At 45.5% G+C, this 16,109-nt stretch overlaps 2 protein-coding genes across 11 annotated transcripts in view; both read left to right on the top strand.

The window, feature by feature from the left end:
• The window catches only part of HOXC5 (homeobox C5), a 65,544-nt gene extending 49,571 nt beyond the window's left edge, over nt 1-15,973 (top strand). The window contains exon 3 of the mRNA XM_081899002.1: nt 10,940-15,973. The gene's annotated coding sequence lies outside the window, so the exon portion shown is untranslated. The remainder of the gene's footprint in view (nt 1-10,939) is intronic.
• LOC309362869 (homeobox protein Hox-D3-like) overlaps nt 1-16,109 on the top strand; it is a gene marked incomplete at its 5' end in the record, with an annotated part of 121,251 nt that overhangs the window by 71,915 nt on the left and 33,227 nt on the right. The window lies entirely within an intron of this gene.

Genomic DNA, 16,109 nt, shown 5'->3' with positions numbered 1-16,109 from the left:
GAGGAGTGGGGAGGGGGCGAAAGAAAAGCCGAGTCTCTGAAGTCCAACCGACCCTATACCATAAAATAATGCATACTTATTAAAGATCAGGGGGCTGAAGTTCTAGTTTCACTCAAATAGGAGTAAATTCATTGCAATCCGTACCACACACTAAGGTATATACATTTACCTGGAAGACAGGATTGCCCTGTAAGGGACAGAGACGGACAATGATTATTCTGGATATATTTAGAAAGTGGACTGTACAGAAAATAGTGTGATCATCTACCTATAGCATTGCTGCTGTTTCCGGGATTTCCCGGCCTCAGCCCTGGAGCATACGAATATGCCTCTCAGCCCTGGAGCCTGAGCAAACGCAGAGCGCCCATCTTTCATTGGTCAGTAGCCAACTGCACTCCCTCACAAATATGGGTGTTGATATTAGCCATGGATTGATTTATTTTTACTCCTCCCCGCTGAAAATCCATGGCTGATAACTTTGAGCTTCTGAACCTCTCCTGTTGGGGTGTTGGAGGAAAGAAATCCTTGCTTCAACGTCTTCGGAACTCCCATGTTCCCAGTAGGTTGAGGCTGAGCTCCACCCACTAACCTCCGGATGGAACCCCAAAGCCAAAAGCCTTTTTAAGGAAAGAAAAAGGGGGAGGTGGTTGGTGGAGCTGGCAGACGAGTTTCACCTGAGGGCTACGTTCCAGACTGATGAATTCTCGTCTGGAGAGGCCACAATTTTCTTTCGTCAGAATCTCGCAAGCCTGTGTAGGCAGGGAAGGATGGGGAAGGCTCTAGGAGCCACCCCTCCTCCAAACAGCACGATGTACTTCAGTGGAGCTCTTTGATTGATTGTATCTACATTTGGGGCATCAATAACACCAGCAAAGGCTTGACCTTCGTTGGAAGCCCCTGTCCTTTCTACCAGGGAAGCGATTTCGGAGTAGGGCGGATGGGGATAGGACCCAGGAAGGACCAACGGCTCTTGGACGCATCCAAGACGAAGGAGCATGAATGCTGCGATACAACCATATGTGTTCACAAAGAGGGATTAGGAGCCGTTGTCATTTGAGTCACTTCATGGTCTTAATTATAGGTCATAAAAAATAGAACATAAGTGTTGGACAAAGGTGATCTCTCTCTCTCTCTCTCTCTCTCTCTCTCTCTCTCTCTCTCACACACACACACACACACACAGGCTTATTTTTCCTACGGGAGAAAATATAGGTTAACACGAGTCTTGAAGCAACTTACAAGACTAGCAAATTTATCATGGCAAAAGCTTTCGTGGGTTAGAGTGCACGATCTATGCTATCGGATGCAAGGTGCCGCAGCAGGCTAACATGGCTACCTCTTCGTGGAGTGAGGGGTGGGGCGTGGGGAATGTGTTTTTCAAGAATAATCATACGTGGCCTGAATTACGTAAGGGGGGCGCCGGGAAGGACGACCATCACTTTCCTTAAATGGCGCCTCTACTTGCTGTCCTTTTGTGTTCATTCTCCACCCCTGAGCATTGCGGAATAGGGTTTTGATTACTAAGGCCTGCCGATTTGTGGTAGGACAAAGGTTGGGAATGAACGACGCCTTGGAGCAAGGCCAGCAGAAGACGACACTTAACAGTGCTGCAACCTTTCTTGGAGGCATGCATTCAAAACAGTTCCTTCCTTCGCTCCAAATTTTAGCAAGACTTCATTCTTTCTCTTTAATTTGGGCTGCTGAGCTGTCACTAGTAAAAGCTCTGGTCAGTCTCCTTAAATGTTATCCTTCAGGTCACTTGTACTGCAGCCACACACACACACACACACACACACACACACACACACACACACACACACACAAGTCTGTGGCTTTGTCTATCTGAATTCGTTAAGTGAGGGCACTCAGAGGTCACTGGCTAGTGGAGCCGCTTCTCTCCTCTCACCCTGCCGCCCTTTTCTCTATTGCTCCCCTAAACGATTCAGTTTTCACCAATGGGAACTCTTCATTATGGATTGACCCTGCAGCCTGGCTGCTTATTATCATGGGACACTCACACGCGAAAAGGAAGCCTGGACAGAGTCCAGCCTGTGGTTACAAAGTGTTGTCATAGAGCATGTCCTAGTAATCAGACGGGAGAAAATAAAATGTGGGTACAACAAGTCCTTATCTAGGGCTCCCCAGGCAGGACCCAACTCAGTAACGCATGGATATTTTAGTTAATAAACATGTAAGTTTCTCAGAGGATGTGCATAATGTTTTTCCTTCCTCCAAAGGAAAGGAAACACATCCCTCACTCCAGCTGAATCTACGCTACAGAAATGTAGGGTTTATCTGATCTGGGTTTATGTGATTTTAACATTTGACATGGCTTCCCCACAACATTTCTTGGAATTGTACTTTGGTGAGGTCACTCAGAATTGTTGGCTAGTGCTCCAAACATGTCTCTCAGAACTATGGATCCCTGGGGAAACGGGAAAGAAATGCTTCCTTTCCCCTTCCTATGTCCCAAGGTTGTCATGCTGAGACACCTGAGATGGACTATAAGAAGAGCCCTGCTAGAACAAACCAAAGGCCCATTTGGACAATGTACACACAATACATTTTAAGCACCCTGGAATCCTGGGAACTGTAGTTAGTTAAGGGTACTGGGAATTGGAGCTCTGAGGAACAAACTGTAGTTCCCAGGATTTGGGGGTGGGAGAATGTACTTGAAATGCATGGTATGTTCTAGCATCCTGTCTCCTAGTAGTCTACTAGATGTCTTTGGGAAGGCTACAAGCAGGACATGAGAGCACTAGTATTCAGAGGCACAATGTGTCCCTGATATTGGTGTACTATATAACCCTCATTTACTTGTAACAGACTCACAGAGAACAGGATATTATCACCTATGATTCAGCTACCATAGTTCTGTCAGTGAAGAGAGAAGCTTCTCCTGATGCTTCTGTGCTGCTGCATAACCAAAGTTCTCTAGGCAAGAGTACATTGAAATACAAAATAAACAATAAAAATGCAATTGCAATACAAAAAATTATTGCAGAATAGATCAAGTGATAAAATTAACTGCAGGCAGGTCTTAAAACTTTATAAAGCCAATCCTCCTAACAGAAGCCATCTCAAGATCAGGAAATGACATGCATGCCTGGTGGTGTGAGGGAAATGCAGCTTTCAGTGACCGTGTGGCTCATTCAACTTCTGATAAAGTTTTCCTTAAAGCTCTATGTATGTTATCATGCAGAGTTTGGTTTTAATCTATTTCTAGAGGATGGGAGAAGGTGCTTTGGCTAATGTGCCATAAGAATTTTGGCTGATGGTTATGGTTGCCGGTTAGCCCAGCACTTGTGCCTTTAACAGCCCAACACCGAAAACCAGAAATTAAACAGGTGATTTATTGCCCTCACTACTTGTGTCTCCATGCCAGGAAAAGCTTCATCTGGTAAATTTCTGTCTGTCAGGCTTCTGTTAATGATGGAAACATTTATTTAAAGGGCCATTTGATCAGGTTTACTATGTGTATACACTAGGGTCATTCATAAAGTGTCTGAACTATTACAAAGGAAGAAAGCAGGAAGTTAAGCTTTAACAAGCAGTAGCAGGGGAGGGTACTTAGCAGAATAATCTACTATATATTTATTTAGTATCAAAACATTCCTCTTTCTTCTCCCATCCCTTGCCTCCATGCATTCGACTCTGGCATGGTCCATATCATACAATGTCATGTATGAGTTCTTTACAAAAATAAATAAATACTGGAAGTTTGATGACCAGCAATAGAATGTATGAAGTGTCTTCATTGAAAAGCATTTTATCTAAGTTGATGTGAAAGTTCTGTGGCATTATATATGTGAGACCCCATTTCTGACACGCAGTTATCATTGGGTGTTTTTAATCATCAAATGATGGACACACATGTGGAAACAGCTCTTTATTCTTTGGTTTCGCTAATCTCCCCTTTCTGCACATCCCACGTGCTGCTTATGTGCTTCTTTGCTCCCATCTGTTCCCAAGACTCTCCCAATTTCACTACTCACCCCAGCCTACTGCATATTGGGAAGATCTGTAAGCACAAACTCATACCCATCCCATTCAGGCAGTCATTAGGTGCACAGCTTCTTATCTTCGGTGAGGTGGTAGTCTCATGTTCTTTCAGAGCATACCCTGGAAATGTGAGGTGGTAGTCTCATCTTCTTTCAAAGCATGCCCTGGAAATACTCAGTTTTAGCCTAGCTGCACTCATTAGCTTTCAGGCCAAATTCAAGGCGCTGGTGTATTTGAGAGCATGCTGTATTGCTTATTAAGATCCAAAGGTGAGTCCTTGTTCAGCATTCCAATAATTAGACGGGTTTGTTCTACAGCCTGTCCAACAGGGCAGGACATTTTCTGCAGTTGCACCCACACCCTGGTATACTACCCCCAGTGAGGCTTGTGTAAGGCTCTCCTTAGGACAACAAGTTTAGACCTTTTGTGTTTGGAAAGGCATTTTTGTTTTGTTTCTTTATTGCTGTGTTCTTAGGGACTGGTTGATTTTGTGACTGCCCAATTTGCAGGTTTTATATGACTGTGCTTTTGTTTTTAAGTGCTGTTGGTTTTTATTCCTTATTATCTGTTAGCTACTTTGGGTGCCATTGATGGCACTGACTGTAGTACATAAACATTATTAACAGCCAAGCAGTCAGGGGATCAACAAGGAAAGGTTTCCCCAGCAGTGGCTATGCAGTGAGATGAAAATATTTCACTGTGCTTCATGCACAGAAGCTCTTCACCCACCATTCGTAAATGTGTTTTAAGTGTAAAGGTACAACTGAGGATTGTTTACAGATGCACAATAATCCTGGGTGTACACAATGTTCCTTATGGAGTGAGAGACTCAGTGAGATCTAGTATTGTGCTTATTGACAACAGAAGCAAGGGGTTTACTACTACGGAACTTGTGGTCCTCAAGTGAGATGACTGCTATGTTTTCAACTATAGTTCCTGACTCTTGGCCATGATGACTGGGGCTGATGGATTATGGATGGTGGTATGGTGGGAAAGGCTGACAGAGTATGGTTCAGGATAGGGTCAACCATGCTCCTCAAATCAGATTATGAGTGTCTCCCAAGGAAGTGAGTGCAGAGATGATTGTGTTATTGCTACTGTTGATTAAATAGCAAGAGTATTATCTGTATGTGTGGTGAGCTAAGCAGGAGACAAGTCTTTATCTCAGAGTTTACAATCAGAACTATGGAGAAGCTCAGTGATTAGGGTGAGCATAACTGAGATCAGTCATTTTTAAAACTAGCAATACTGTACAGTACTATAATTGTCTACCCAGATATAAGTCTCATTGTTTTCAATGAAGTTTGCTCCAAGGAAGAAATGCATTTTTTGAGCCTAAATCCTTGTCATCATAGAACTGCTGCTACACACGATTGTCTCCATGTGAAACCTCTGCATGTCCGCCATAGAATCACTGTATCTTGAAAAAGATTCTGGCTTGCAGTTTGGAGCACATCTTCAAATTCTTATTCTCAAATTGCCCAGAAAATCTGACACCCAAGGACTTGCCCTGCCCATAGGGTGGCCATGTGGCCTCCTTTATAGCCTTCTCTTTGAAGGAGTCCTCTCTTTGAAGGGCTGTCCAGTCTGAGTCTGTTTTAAAGTTAAAGAACAATAAGAAGGGAGATCAGAGAGGGGGCTTTGAAGTTACCCATCAGCAATTAGCACCTGGATAACGCAGGTTACCTGGTCAATATTCCCCATTATGGTGAGATATGTCATAGTTCTATTTCAATTACAGTAATTGTTTCTAAATTTAAACCTCTCTCTCTCTCTCTCTCTCTCTCTCTCTCTCTCTCTCTCTCTCTCTCTCTCTCTCTCTCTCCACACACACACACATACAATATACACCCCACATATTAGTAAATGCAAAATTTGTGCAAATTCATGTCCTCCCTTTTGGCAATGCAAAGATGGCCACCATATCTGTCTGACATTTCCCTATAATTTTGTTCTACATGGAAGGATCAGAGTGGTGTACAAGTTATCCGGTTGTCATTAGTTTTGAACTTCTCATTGATGAAGTTTGGATAAGCTTCTAAGGAGCCTGGCTCAACAACATCTGGCCTAGAGAAAAGTGGGGAAATGATCTCAGAAATAAGGTGGTGGGAGAGAATGCAATTGTTTTCCCTTGTCTGTTAAGATATGGGCGGGGGGGTGGGGGTTGACTGAGAGGTTAAACTACAGAAACAGGAATATCTTTGGGAAAACTTGTGTTTGGGGGCAGTGGCATAGTGTGGGGGGTGCAGGGGGGGCCGGCCGCACCGGGCGCAACATCTGGGCGGGGGCGCGCTCCACGGGATAGGGGGTGCAAAATCCACGGGTTAGGGGGCGCAAATTACTTGCCTTGCCTCGGGTGCTGACAACCCACGCTACGCCACTCTTTGGGGGTCAATATTTCTGAGCTGCCTTGGAAACCTTCAATTTTCATGATGTTAGCTAGGTGTCCTTAAGGTATGATTTGGGTCAGCAGTGTGGAACCTGTGGCCCTCCTGATGTTGTTGGACCCTAGCCCTCCTCAGCCACAGCCAGCATGGCCAGTGGTCAGGGTTGATAGGAGCCACAGCCAACAGGTTCCTAATCCCTGCTTTAAAGGAAGGTGAGATGTTCATAGAGGGTGGGTATCAATTGCTATTGGCCATGATACCTAGATAGAACCTCAATGGATACAGACAATATACAATACCTGATGCTGAAATACACATTGGAGAATGGGCACCACCTTCACACCCTCCTCGTGAGCTTCCAGAGTTATTTGATTGGTCTGGAAAGAGAATGTGGAACTAGATTTATGTTCACCATCTGATCTGGCAAGGTTTTAAAATGTTCTTATCTATCTGTGATGAATCTATATGCAATAGAATGAAATGAATATGTGTGATATGCACTTTGTGTGTGTGTTGTGGAAGGTGGGTTTTCCACCTGCCCCTTTAATTTTGCTATGCCAGTTCCAGGCTGAAGGTGTAGCTGAGCGTCCAAGGATTAGACTGTTGAAGGGATCCATGGTCTTTGGGTCCAAACACACTAGTCCTTTGCCCCAAAATATCCTGTTACCAGAATATCTTGGTGAAGGTGGCGCCTCTACCATTACAGAACCACTGCTGCCAGATGGAGGTGCTCCTCTTTGCTGATGGAGGCTGGCAGAGAGGCAGCTACACACCATCTACATAAAAACAGAAGAATCTGCCTTCCACTGGCTCAGGCCACTGGTCCATCGGGGTCAGTACTGTCCACACGGACTGTCATTGGCTCTCTGGGGTTTCAGGCACAGTTCTCCCCCAGTCCTTCTGAATGCAAAGCAGATGCTCTTTCCACTGAGCTCTGTCCTTTCCAAATGTGCATGAGGTAAGGAGGATTGCTCCGTGAGGCAGCAATCCTGGGTACACTTAGCTGGAACTTACTTTTGGATAGACCTGCATGGAATTGTGACATGAACCAGGAAGTCCCTGCTTCCAAGGCAGGCTTTTAGACAATCCACTATCTCTCCCTGCTCCCCTCGCCCAAATATGTGCTACAGGGTTAATACCAGCAAGTCCTAATAGGGGCAGAATCATATTCTTGGAATGGGTTGTGTAGGCCACCTAGTCCAACCTCCTGATTTATGCAGGAAATCCAGAGCCAGGGCATCCTCAGAAGATGGCTCTCCAGCCTTCACTAGAACAACACCCCTTCCCTCCCTCTGGTAATTGCTTCCATTGTCAAGATGCTCTAACTATCAGTACAGTGGTACCTCAGGTTAAGAACTTAATTCGTTCTGGAGGTCTGTTCTTAACCTGAAACTGTTCATAACCTGAAGCACCACTTTAGCTAATGGGGCCTCCTGCTGCCGCCGTGCTGCCAGAGCACGATTTCTGTTCTCATCCTGAAGCAAAGTTTTTAACCCAAGGTAATATTTCTGGGTTAGCGGAGTCTGTAACCTGAAGCGTATGTAACCTGAAGCGTATGTAACCCAAGGTACCACTGTAGGTTTCTCCTAATGTTCAGTCTAATGTTAAGGAAGGGATGGGTGGGGGAATTTTTCAGCCTGATGGTCATATTCCCTTGTGGACCAGTGAGGGGCTGGGGACATGGTAGAATCCTGAGGGCCACATAGAGAACTCTGGGTGCACATTTGGCCCCTGGGTCTGAGGTCCCACATCCCTGTTATGAGAATCGCTGAAGACTTCTGAACACTCCCTTTATAAGGGGTGTTGAATCTGTAGCTCTCTAAATATTTATTTATTTTTTAAAAATGGAACGCCTCAGGAATTTGCGTGTCATCCTTACACAAGGGCCATGCTAATCTTCTCTGTATCATTCCAATTTTAGTATATGTGCTGCCAAAGCAAGCACCTCTACAAATATTGTTGAGCTCCAATTCCAGCAGTCCTAGCTACTATGGTCAATGTTCATGGATGGTGGGAACTGGAGTTTGAGAACATCTGGAGAGCTGCAGCTTCCCCATCCCATCCCTGCTCTAATGAGTTAAACAAGCATTATTATGTATAGTACAGTGATGTATAAACTGGGTGACTGGGGTGATATCCATTTTCTTCCTGCAAATGATTAAAACAACCCAAACAATGATGATGACATCTGTGAACCCAGAACTAAAACTCTGCACACTTCCAGAGCACTAAAGACTATGGCTCTTCTTTGTATGGTGTTTTTTTTCTTGGCTGAAGTTCAGAATTTGCATCTGGGTATCATCTCCCAACAGATGTGCAAATTTTCTATTTCAAAGCCATTTTGACGCTATTGCTTTGAAAAAGAGCTGCTGCACCTCTTGAGAGTTTAAAATGCTGTAAGGCTTGTTCACACAATCAGAAATACGAAGGGCAGAATGGACCACTGAAATTTCTTAGTCTGACCTCTGAGATAGGATATAAACCATTCAATGGCCTATAGTTATTACTCACAGATCAAGGTCATTAGTTGGAATATAATGCGTTCTCTCTCTCTCTCTCTCTCTCTCTCTCTCTCTCTCTCTCTCTCTCTCTCTCTCTCTCTCATTTTTAAACTAGTATGGCTTGCCTTGAGTGATGTGAGAGGAGATCTCCCCTCTCCTTGAACACTATCAACCAAATGGTTGCATCATTTTACTGCTATCTATTTGTGCTTGCTTTCTTATTTGAACCTGCTTGGCCCTGCTCTCCTGACAATGCATCTTTACCTTTCTCTGTTGGATAAAAGGAATGTTTTCAAAAGGGCTAATGCATGGCTGTACAGTGGTACCTCGGGTTACATACGCTTCAGGTTACAGACTCCACCCAGAAATAGTACCTCGGGTTAAGAACTTTGCTTCTGGCTGAGAACAGAAATCGTGCTCTGGCGGTGCGGTGGCAGCAGGAGGCCCCATTAGCTAAAGTGGTGCTTCAGGTTAAGAACAGTTTCAGGTTAAGAACGGACCTCCGGAATGAATTAAGTACTTAACCCGAGGTACCACTGTATTCAAAAAGATCACACTACCTGATTATCATTTAGATCAAAGGGGATTCATACAACCTACCAACCTATCACATCATAATTTTTATTTTGCAGTTACCTGGCTGTTCCTTTTAGAGTGGCATTGCATAGATGAACTGCATTTGTATGTTATGTACCTTCCTCGAAGTCACTCAGTGTAGAATATATGAGGTAAATCCCACTTTATCCTGTGCCATTCACAGGTTGAGAGACAGTAGCTGCCACACAGCTAACCAGTGACCTTCATAGTAGAGCAATTATTTGAACGCAGCCCTCCCCGTCACTTTCTCTACCCACTACATTGTTGTTGTTGTTTAGTCGTTTAGTCGTGTCCGACTCTTTGTGACCCCCTGGACCAGAGCATGCCAGGCACTCCTGTCTCCCACTGCCTCCCACAGTTTGGTCAAATTCGAGAACACTGTCCCACCATCTCGTCCTCTGTCGTCCCCTTCTCCTTGTGCCCTCCATCTTTCCCAACATCAGGGTCTTTTCCAGGGAGTCTTCTCTTCTCATGAGGTGGCCAAAGTATTGGAGCCTCAGCTTCAGGATCTGTCCTTCCAGTGAGCACCCAGGGCTGATTTCCTTCAGAATGGAGAGGTTTGATCTTCTTGCAGTCCATGGGACTCTCAGGAGTCTCCTCCAGCACCATAATTCAAAAGCATCAATTCTTCGGCGATCAGCCTTCTTGATGGTCCAGCTCTCACTTCAATACGTCACTACATACATACCTCTCCTTTATGGATCACTGCCTTGTCGTGGTGAAGGGGCTTGAATAACTCAGATAAACTGTGAGCTATGCTGTGCAGGGCCACCCAAGATGGACAGGTCATAGTGGAGTGTTTTGACTAAACGTGATCCACCTGGAGCAGGAACTGGCAAGCCACTCCAGTATCCCATGGACAAAGACCCAGTACATTATACCATCAGTTGTGTGACCACAATAAACCACACCGAGCCTTCCCTAGAGGGTGACACGGTTACTCACTGCTAGGGGTGGCCAGATAAAATCAAAGAAACCACTATTAGTTATAACAGAAGAGGGAATCTCCGCAGATGTAGCCTGATTTCATTTTCACTGGGTCCCTCTTAGTCGCTACATATTGGGAAAATTAGCTGTACAGTACAAAGTATCCTTTTCCAGTGCAGTCATACTACTGCATCTGTTTCTAGCTCAGTGGGTAGAGCATGAGACTCTTAATCTCAGGATCCTTGTTTCTTGCCCCACATTGGGCAAAAGTATCCAGCATTGCAGGGGGTTGAACTAGATGACTCAGAGGGTTCCCTTCCAACTCTAAAAACCTGTGATTCTAGGAAGAGGCATACACTGTGGTGGTGCTGCAGTTGTGCTATGTAGGCAGCATGAGACCCCAGTCATGTATGCAGAGATCTGCTTACAAGTTTTACAGTGAGCACATACTATTTAGAAGGCTTTCTAACACATCAGCTAAACTTCATTATTCTTATAAAACAGATATATTATCCCTGATTACAGGGAGCTGCTGAGACGTCCAAGGGAGGTCCGTGCAGTGGCTGCGGGTGACTACCGAGAGTCAGAGCGTCAACCCCAGGAGAATCGTGGACCTGTTACTTATCGACCGGCTAGTCCAATGAAAGTCTGCTTGTCAGAAGGATATTGGGAGCCTAGGATGTCGGCTCAGCAGTACGAAGAGGAGGAGGACTATGGGCCACGCTCCGGACCCTCTTGCGTGTATGGGGAGAAGGAACCTCGGCGTCTGGAGGGAAAAGCACCGAGTTATCACCCTGCCCCGAGGTACAGCCATGACCAGGAGCTGCGAGATGTGGCCCCAAGATGCGCAACTCGTGAGTTTAGCCTATGGGATTTGGATCTTTGCCTCTTCCCTCCTTATACACCTCCCATAAACGCTTTGAGTTATCTGAAATTGTTTGAACGGAGTTGTCAAGATCTGGGAGTTCCCCCAAGACAGTATATGATCATTCTGAGAGCCCTAGTCAGTGGAGTCAGTGGAGAACTGGCTGATTTAATGGGACAGGTACCCTTATCATATGCTATGGACTATGAACATTATAAGTGCCTTGTTTTGCAAATATATGGTTTGAGGGCTGAGGACTATAGGCAGGCTTTCCGAAAGGTTGATAAAGCTGCCTCAACTGAACGCCTGACCCTCGTTGCTGCTAAAGTGGCACAGAATTTTGACTTTTGGATGTCGGCAAAGGATGTAACTACCTTTGAAGGGATGAGACAATTGATGCTCAAAGAACAGTTTAACCGCCATTTGCCTGCGGAATTGGCATGCTTGGTTGCGGACCGAAACCCTGCTACTATTGAGCAAGCCGCGCAGTTTGCTGAGACTTTTAGGCTCAACAGGCCTCATTTGAGAAACAAAAGCTGGCCGGTTAGGAGTCGACTGATGGCTCTGGGATCGAAAGGGAGGTCTGCGTTTCAGCCCAAGGAACTGGGGAAAAGTATCCCTGCTGTTTCGGAAGATCTTGGGTCTTCCGCTGTGTTGGGGGATTTGCGATTGTTTGAAGCCGAGCAGAGATCTGATCCCTCCTTGCAAGCTTCCTGGGACGCTGTGGAGAGCCTTCCCCAAGGAAAGAGGCGCGCCCGCTTCTTGTATGAAAAGGGGCTCTTGTACAGACAGTTCTGGCCAAAGAAGATCAAAGACAAAGACGTTGTTTTGCAGCTGGTGGTTCCTGGGTCAAGGCGTCCTAAGGTACTGGACTTAGCCCATCATGATGGTCTGGCAGGCCACTTGGGGGTACAGAAGACCCTGGAACGCATCAGCCGGTACTTTTACTGGCCTGATGTGCACCAAAGTGTAAAGAACTTTGTACGCTCTTGTGTTGTGTGTCAAAAAATAGGGAATGATAAAAACAGCATGCCTAATACCTTACAGAGTGTACCTCTTGACGCAAATGTTTTGGAAAAATGGGGAATAGACTTGGTGGGCCCCCTGCAGAAAACCCGTGCTGGGAAGCAGTATGTTTGTGTAATAATTGATTATGCCTCTAGATATGTTTGGGCTACAAGCTTGCCCAATACTTCTGCCCAAAATCTTGTGAAAGCTTTGGTTTTGGCCTTTGGTTCTTTGGGGATACCTAAGGTTCTAGTGGGTGATCTGGGAACCAATGTAATGGCTGAGCTAACTCAGAAGGTTTTGCAGCTGGCAAAGGTCCACCATCACACTAGTATTGTGGGTCAGCACCAGGGAAATGGGCTTATAAAAAGAGTTCAGAAAACTCTCGAGCAGATGTTGCGGAAGTGTGCCCTGGCCCATGGGTCTAGCTGGGATCAAGATCTGGCTTTAGTTGTGTCTGCTTACAATGATGCTTATCAAAGGAGTCTAGGGTTTGCGCCCAATCAGTTGATTTTTGGTCGACTTTTGAATACTCCTCTGTCCATGCTCCGGAGGGAGTGGGAGGGGTCGGAGGAGGAGATTAAGGTTCCTTCTGTGTCTGAGTATTTTGCTAACCTGAGGCAGACATTGTCTGACATCTGGCAACTTGCCAAGGAGAATTTGGAGGGCGCTTGGTTGGAACAGAAACATTTTTATGATTTGAAGGAGGTGACAAAAAGTTTTGAAGTGGGAGATCAGGTTTTAGTGTTGAAACCCACCCGACCCCACAAACTGGTTGTCAAATGGCATGGGCCGGGCATAGTGAAGGCCAAGTTGAGCTCTGTGTTCTATCTGGTGGAATGCCAGGAGCTGCATGATGCATCAAGAGAATATCATGCCAATTCTTTGAAAAGGTACCTTGAATCTGAGCTTTCTGTGTTGGCCATCTCTGGAGGTCGAGAGGCGGTGCCTACAGCCCCTATAGACCTCTTGCAGGAATGAAAACAGGCTGGAAGTACAGTCATACCTTGGGTTACAGCCGCTTCAGGTTGCGTTTTTTCAGGTTGCGGACTGCCAAAACCTGGAAGTACTGGAACAGGTTACTTCCAGGTTTCGGCGGTCACGCATGCGCAGAAGCGCCAAATCGCAACCTGCGCATGCGCAGATGCAGTTTGGGAATGCTGCAGGTTGCGAACGTGCATCTCGCACAGATTATGTTCGCACCCCAAGCGTCCACTGTATCTTGGATGTGTTACGCTTACCTACCTTGTCCGAACAACAGGCTAGGGAGCTCTTTGATGTTCTACAGTCTTTTGACCGTACTTTCAGTACTAAACCAGGGAGAACTCATTTGATGAAGCACCATTTTAACACTGGTGATGCTGCACCTATTGCATCACGGCCTTATAGCGTCACTGAAGGTCATGCCCAAAGCATCGAGGCTGAATTGCGGGAAATGCTTGATTTGGGAGTTATAGAGCCCAGTAAGAGTGCCTGGGCTTCTCCCATCATTTTGGTCCCTAAGGCTGATTCCACCATTCGTTTTTGTGTGGATTATCAGCATATTAATTCTGCGACCCTCCCTGATATTTGTCCCTTGCCCAGAATTGACACCCTGGTTGAAAAGCTAAGGAGAGCAAAGTTCATCACGGTCCTGGATTTGACCAAAGGATTTTGGCAAATTCCTTTGTCCTCTGAGGCATCAGAAAAATCTGCCTTCATTACCCATGTGGGTCTATATCAATTTAAGGTGTTACCTTTTGGATTGCGCAATGCGTCCGTGGCATTCCAGCGACTGATTAATTCTCTGATACATGATGTGAGTGATTTTTGTTGTGCCTACTTAGATGATCTGGCTATCTTTTCTGATTCCTGGGGGGAGCATCTTAGGCATGTGCAGAGTGTTTTGTCATGGTTACAGGAAGCCAACCTGATGGTGAAGATCTCCAAGTGTCAGTTTGCTCAAGGAGAGGTGATTTATTTGGGGTTTAGGGTGGGGTCTGGAAATATCAAATCCCAGGAGGCCAAGGTCCAGAGTGTACAGAAATGGCCTCACCCTCAGACAAAAGGGGATGTGCAGTCCTTTATTGGGCTAGTGAATTATTATTGAAGGTTTCTTAACCATTTTGCAACCCTTGCCACCCCTTTGACGAATTTGTGTAAGAAATCTCTGCCAGTTAAGTTGACCTGGACTGAGGAGTGTCAGCGTGCTTTTGAAATGTTCAGTCATTAGTGAGCTCAACAGTGATGCTTGTGCCCAACCCTTTGTAGTGCAGACAGACGCTAGCCAAACAGGATTAGGGGGTGTACAGCTTCAGCAAGATGAGGAAAGAACCTGGCGTCCAGTTGTGTATTTGAGCAAAAAGTTGCTACCACGTGAGCAGAATTATTCCACTGTTGAAAAATAATGTCTTGCATTGGTTTGGGTTTTGGTCAAACTCCACCCCTACTTGTGGGGGAATAATTTTGAAGTCCAAACTGACCATTCACCCTTGTGCTGGTTAGAAAGAGTGAAACACACTAACCAGAAGTTACTCAGATGGATTCTGACCCTGCAAGACTATCAGTTCACAGTTTCTCATATACCTGGGAAAATGAACCTAGTCGCGGACACCCTGTCCTGCTTGTATCTGTCTGTGGAGTGAGTTGCTATTTTAGAGGTACAGTGGTACCTCTGGATGCGAACGGGATCCGTTCCGGAGCCCCGTTTGCATCCTGAGCAGAACGCAACCCACATCTGTGTGCCTGCACGTCTGTGCGCTGTGACTCGCCATTTCTGCGCATGCGCGCGATGTCATTTTGAGCGTCTGCGCATGTGCAAGCGGCGAAACCCGGAAGTAACCTGTTCCGTTACTTCCAGGTCATCAGGGAACGCAACCTGAAAATGCTCAACCTGAAGCGTCTTTAACCCGAGGTATGACTGTACTAAATGCCCCAGATTGGTTGGAACTACCTCAATTGTGTAAATAGTACTGATAAAATTTAGGGGCTTAACCCTTTAATTTCATCTTAGAGGGGAGGGTGTAGTGAAGTTGGGAAATCTTGGTATGTCAAACGCTGGTTCACGCAGGAGTGAGGCATTGTGGGAGCGATAAAACTGTGGCCTTCTAGGGAATGGGTATCTGGTCTTTTTAAACGTAAAACTCCCTGTCTCTAGAGGTGTGAGTCAATTACATCTTGACTCTAGGCAGGATGAGATGTTATCTGATTTGTAGACCCTGGCGCAGCTGGGGGCCTGAGTATGGATTGGGTTGTAAAAAGGTACAGGAGGCTATCAAGTAATATACAACTTGGGAGCCTGGTACATGAAAGAGAGGCCTGGGAACAGAAGGAACAGCCTTTTGATCTCAAGGTTTCTGAGTCTAAACAAAGTTCAGCTGTGCCGGTCTCCTGACAATCAGAAGATATAGTCTCATCATACAGCCATTGGTAAATTGGTAATTGACCTAAAGAAATAATTGGTCCTTAACCTGTCCTCCACATGGGTTTTCAAGGATAAAGGATTTGGGAATTCAGATGCAAATTGCAGAACATCTTGCCTTGGTATTTCGCCTCTTGACTACAGTACTCGCTGTGTTTTGAACTATTGTTGCTGTGTGAGTATGGTTTTAGCTACTTATATTTTACAATGTTTTTATTTTTTGTTTGTAACCTTCTAAGAAATGTGCAGCTTTTTGAGTGGCTTTTTCAATAAACTTGGAAACGGACTTTTTGTCTTTTGTACTCTGTGCCTTTGCTCGGGGAAGCTAAACTGGTGCCTTACCGTTTGGACACCTACCTGTTGAATTTCAGTCTGCGTCACAGTAAAGTGACTCAAGGCTGGGCAAACCTGGTAAATATCGA

The sequence above is a fragment of the Podarcis melisellensis genome (assembly GCF_964234715.1).
Source record: "Podarcis melisellensis genome assembly, chromosome: 2".
Taxonomy (NCBI): Eukaryota; Metazoa; Chordata; class Lepidosauria; order Squamata; family Lacertidae; genus Podarcis; species Podarcis melisellensis.
The sequence above is the reverse complement of the archived record's forward strand: the minus strand, read 5'-3'. Positions and strand labels throughout refer to the sequence as shown.